This window comes from Rattus norvegicus, chromosome 1 (genome assembly GCF_021556685.1).
Source record: "Rattus norvegicus strain SHRSP/BbbUtx chromosome 1, alternate assembly SHRSP_T2T, whole genome shotgun sequence".
Lineage (NCBI taxonomy): Eukaryota > Metazoa > Chordata > Mammalia > Rodentia > Muridae > Rattus > Rattus norvegicus.
In genome coordinates, this window is record NC_141534.1 from 96,592,749 (window position 1) to 96,597,952 (window position 5,204).

Here is a 5,204-nt window from a genome sequence, read left to right on the forward strand (position 1 = left end):
CCCTCCTGTTGGACTCTCCTCCAAGTCTGACCACTGACTGGGCTGGCAAAGGGTGCAGAGAGGACTTTCTTAGGTAGCGCCATCATGAGGCTGGGAAGTGAGGGTGTTGGGGCCAAGGGTAGGCTCTTATACCTGCCTCCTGAACCCCAGCCCCCTGGACTGAAGGTGAATGGTTAGTCCTCCCCAGGGAGGGAGAAGGAAGTCACCTACTCTTGCTATCACAGGTCAAAACTGAAGTATCCTCCTGGTTCTCCGGCTGCTAAGCCTTGCTGGCTGCCAGGTACTCGAGGGCCAAACATATCTGGTACCCGATGCCCGCAGGGATCCTAGACTGATGGCATTTTCACGGGATACCAGGGGTTCTGTCTTGAGAGCAGGTAGAGAACTTCCCACGCAGCAGAACTGGGGTTGGGGAGGGGAGCGTGGTCTCACTACAAAACCTCACTTTTGATTAGAATAGAGTACCACCTCACATCTTCTCCCCACAAACCAACCAGCCAAGCCCGAAAGGAAAAAAAGCCCCAGAAGAGAAGAAAACAGATTCGTTTCACTCCCTTCAAAACCTATATACATGCTAAGTTGTTTTCTGTGAGGTTTTTCCATTTTTTTTCTCTTTTTAAATTTTTAAAAAATGTTTTGTTTTTTATTATTTTTTAAAATAAATTCAGTGTTCACATCTCTATAAAGCATTAAAGCAGTTTCAGGAGACCTGCCCTTCTCAGGCAGGAGAACAGTGCTTTTCCCAGCCTGCCTTATCTTTATTTTTATTTTTTTATTTTTAATAATTTATTCTTTTATGTTTATGGGCACACTGTAGCTGTCTTCAGACACACCAGAAGAGGGCATCAGATCCCATTACAGATGGTTGTGAGCCACCATGTGGTTGCTGGGAATTGAACTCAGGACCTCTGGAAGAGCAGTCAGTGCTCGTAACAGCTGTGTCATCTCTCCAGCCCTATTTTTATTTTTTAATGATTTATTTTTTATTTTATGTGAATTGGTGTGTTTACTGATGTATGTCTGTGGGAGCTGGGAATTGCACTGGCCCTCCAAAGAACAGCCAGTGCTCTTAACCTCTGGACCAGCTCTCCAGCCCCCTATCTATCTATCTATCTATCTATCTATCTATCTATCTATCTATCTATCTATCTATCTATCTGTTTATTTGACAGAATCTCACTACATAGCCTAGGCTGTACTGGAACTCATAGAGATCCCCCTCCTCTTCCAAGAGCCTAGAAAGCTCTGCTGCTGCTGCTGTTGCTGCTGCTGGTAAGAAATGTGACTAGAAAAATGATAGGGCTATATGTACAGCCATTGTAAGAGCACCAAACCATGTCTGTGTCTCTCAAGAAGCTCACGCCATGTCTTGGGACTGTGCACTGTCCTTTCTGTATCTGACTCTCCACCTAAGTACTTAATAAACTAAGTTCGCTTCACCCTGGCTCATCCTGACATTCTTTTCTGTGAGAGTAGTCAAAGATCAGCTTTCCCTCAGCAGCACTGTGGAGGCTGCTGGGGGCGGCAAGGGACTGCCTCCCTACTGCCACTGACACCCAGTGCTTCAATGCCTAGAACCAGCCCGGCCGATGCTGCCTCTTTTCCTAGATGAGGAGACTACTTAATGCTCTGTGGTTCATCCCAACTGAAAGCAATTTTCTCACGTCTTTACCATCTGCAGAGAGAGTGGCTTTGAATTCTAGGCCTATTCCTTCCTTTAAAGCTTGTATATCACAGAGCACAGCTTGAACATATGACTCTTCTTTCTTTTTCTTTTCGGTTCTTTTTTTTCAGAGCTGGGGACCGAACCCAGGGCCTTGCGCTTCCTAGGCAAGCGCTCTACCACTGAGCTAAATCCCCAGCCCCATGACTCTTCTTTATAACATAAAACATTCAGAAAGGAAAACTGATCTCAGACAGTCCAACCTACCTAGGTAACAAGCTGAAACCATTAACAGAGCTAGACATGGTGGCGTACACTTGTCATCCCGACACTGGGGAGATAAGATGCTATAGGACTACAGTTCTCTTCAGCCACAAAGTGAGTTTGACGCTAACCTGGGCTACACGAGACTTTCTTTCAAAATTGACAAAAAAAAATGGGAGAAAATATTAACAGAAGTTTAATCTTATTTACTGTCCAGCCCGTGTTTTCGCATGTTTGTAACAATTAACATATTATTAGCAATAATTAGAACTCTGTCTTGGCAGTATGATTGCCTTTTTTTTCTTTTTCTTTTATTCTTCTTTCCTTCCTTTTGAGATAGGGTCTTACTATTTAGCTCTGACTGTCCTGGAACTCAAAAGACCACCAGGCTGACATTGAACTCACAGAGATCTGCCTGCCTCTGCTTCTGCCTCTGACGTGTTGAGGTTAAAGGCATGTACACATGTGGTATACAGATATACATGCAGGCAAAACACCCATGCACATAAAAAAAAAGATAAATTATTTAAAAATAGGGTTGGGGATTTAGCTCAGCGGTAGAGTGCTTGCCTAGCAAGCACAAGGCCCTGGGTTTGGTCCCCAGTTCCAAAAAAAAAAAAAAAATTTAAAAATAGTTGTCTTACATGCATGTATGCTTTGCCTGCATATATATCTATGAACCACATTTGTACAAAGGATTTAGAGGACAGAAAACGGCTCCAGACGAGCTGCCATTGAGTGTGGGGAATTTAACCCATGCTTTCTGGAAGAACAGCCAGTACCCTCAGCCACTAAGCCATCTCTCCCAGTGTTGTTCACAAATGATACCTCCTAAGAAATTTGGTTTTAGGAGATTAGCATTATTTTGTGGGAACCACTTAATCTGTGAATCAAAATTTGAAAATCTATTTCTGAGAACTGTTTCACACAGCTATCTTCCTGTTCTCCTGGTGATTATGAACAATTTTTTAAAGGTTTATTTATTTAATGTATGTAAGTACACTGTAGATATCTTTAGACACACCAGAAGAGGGCGTCAGATCCCATTACAGACGGTTATGAGCCACCATGTGGTTGCTGGGAATTGAACTCAGGACCTCTGGAAGAGCAGTCGGTGCTCGCTGAGCCATCTCTCCAGCCCGCTTATGAACAAATTGATATAATTCACAAAGGGGTAACTATCAAAGGCTCACTTAAATCACTAGCACTTCCTTTTTCTCCCCCCACACACTAAAGTTTAATAAAACTAGTTCCTGGCTTGCATTCCTTTCACAACAAAGATAGAGGTATCATTCAAATAACTCACTGGAATTCTGGTGAAAACCCCCAGGAAATGGCAAATGTATACCAAATCACTAATAACGAACATTCCTGCCAGGTAGAATCACACTTTCCTTCAATCTCAGAACTCCAGAGGCTCTTAGTAGGCAGATCTCTAGCCAGCCAGGATTACCCAGTAAGACTCTAGTTACAAAAAATATTTTCTTCTTTAAAATGTACCAGACAGGGGTTGGGGATTTAGCTCAGTGGTAGAGCGCTTGCCTAGGAAGCGCAAGGCCCTGGGTTCGGTCCCCAGCTCCGAAAAAAAGAACCAAAAAAAAAAAAAAATGTACCAGACGTGGTGGCATATACCTTTAGTCCTACTACCTGGGAGGCAGAGGCAGGCATGTCTCTGTGAGTTCAAGGCCAGCCTGGTGTACAAGTGCGTTCCAGGCCAGCCAGAACTACATAGTGAGACTACTGATCCATCTTAAAACGAGAGAGAGAGAGAGAGAGAGAGAGAGAGAGAGAGAGAGAGAATACACACATGTTGGTGGGCAACCTTGGGTGCCACATTTCTGGAGCTGTTCATCTTGGGGGTTTTGAGACAGAGTCTCTCATGGAGTCTTGGGGCTTGCAGACTCAGCTAGGCAGACTGGTTACTGAACCCCAGGGATATTCTTGTCCACCCCTCCCCCACTGGGATTTAGGCATTCACCATCTCATATACAATTTCCTCTGTGGGTCCTAGGATTGAGCTATGGTCCTCGTGGTCGGGCAGCCAGCAGTTTGGTGTTGAATAATATTCATAGGGCTAAAGTTTAAATAGTTAGGTCAACTTGTGTTAATAAATAATTTTCTCGTGAAACAACTAAATTTGGAAAAAAACATAGTAAAACCTGTATATATTTAAAGCATTTTTTTCTAAAGAATTGGGAAAGAAATCTCTTTTGAACAACTTGAGGAAATGGGTTGAAAAATGACAGAGTACAGCACTAAAAACAAATGAAATCAGCTACAAAGTCTAGTACATTTCTTAAAAATCACCTTTTTTTTTTTGATAGTAGGATTTTCCTTCAAAAGAAAATCATACAATCGGGATTAAGTAGCAGTTTCAGATGTAACATTGATAGGTCCAAAATAGAACCAGTGTGGTTTTTTCCATAGAATGACGAATAAATGCATCATATCAGATATAGATCCTTGGAAAAACCATTAATGACTCATAACTTCTAAAACAATCTTTGGAATCCTATTCTTAGAACCTCAATACTCCATCGTCGCTTCCACTTCAATCTGGAGGGAACTCCCATTGGAGGTCTCCATACAAGGCTGTTTAGGTTTCAAATACCAACTTCCCCCTTAATAGCCATATCACTCCATGCTGTGCAGTGTGGCTATGTGGTGAACAGCAGAGGCAGTGAGAGAAGTCGCAGCACACATTCCAAGGAATCCTGGAGCTTTTCATTGCCATCCCTGAACCCTCTCCTCCCTCCCGGGGTAAGAGACACCTTAATGTATTCTCTGAATTACCCATGGGAAAGACCTTGTGTGCAGACTGAACAAGAACGCAACAGAGGCCACCCCTCGCGTTATTCGACGGGCACAAGAAGATGGCCTGCACATAAATCTCAGCCTAGGATTGACAAAATGAAATCCTACCAAACCCAAACGAAGTCAAAAGGGTTGGGCGCTACATCGGTCCCATTAGTATTAATGCATAGTGCTGTTACAAGATCAGTTGGTCGCAGTAAGGGATGGCAAACCGCCTGGTCCTGTTCAGTCACCAAAACCTAATCAGAGTCAGTTTCAGAGCTCTCCTCTGGGCACACCCCATACTGACGCAGCCACGCACTCTGGCGCGCGGCCACAGACCCTCGCGAGCAGCTGACTCCCACCGGCGGCAGCCAAGGGGACGCTGGTGCAAGCGCAGGGACGAGGGAGAGGCGCGCAACAACTAACGGGTCGCCCCGGAGGCTCCTGGGAGAGCGAGCCCCTGGCGAGTGTGCGCAGGCGC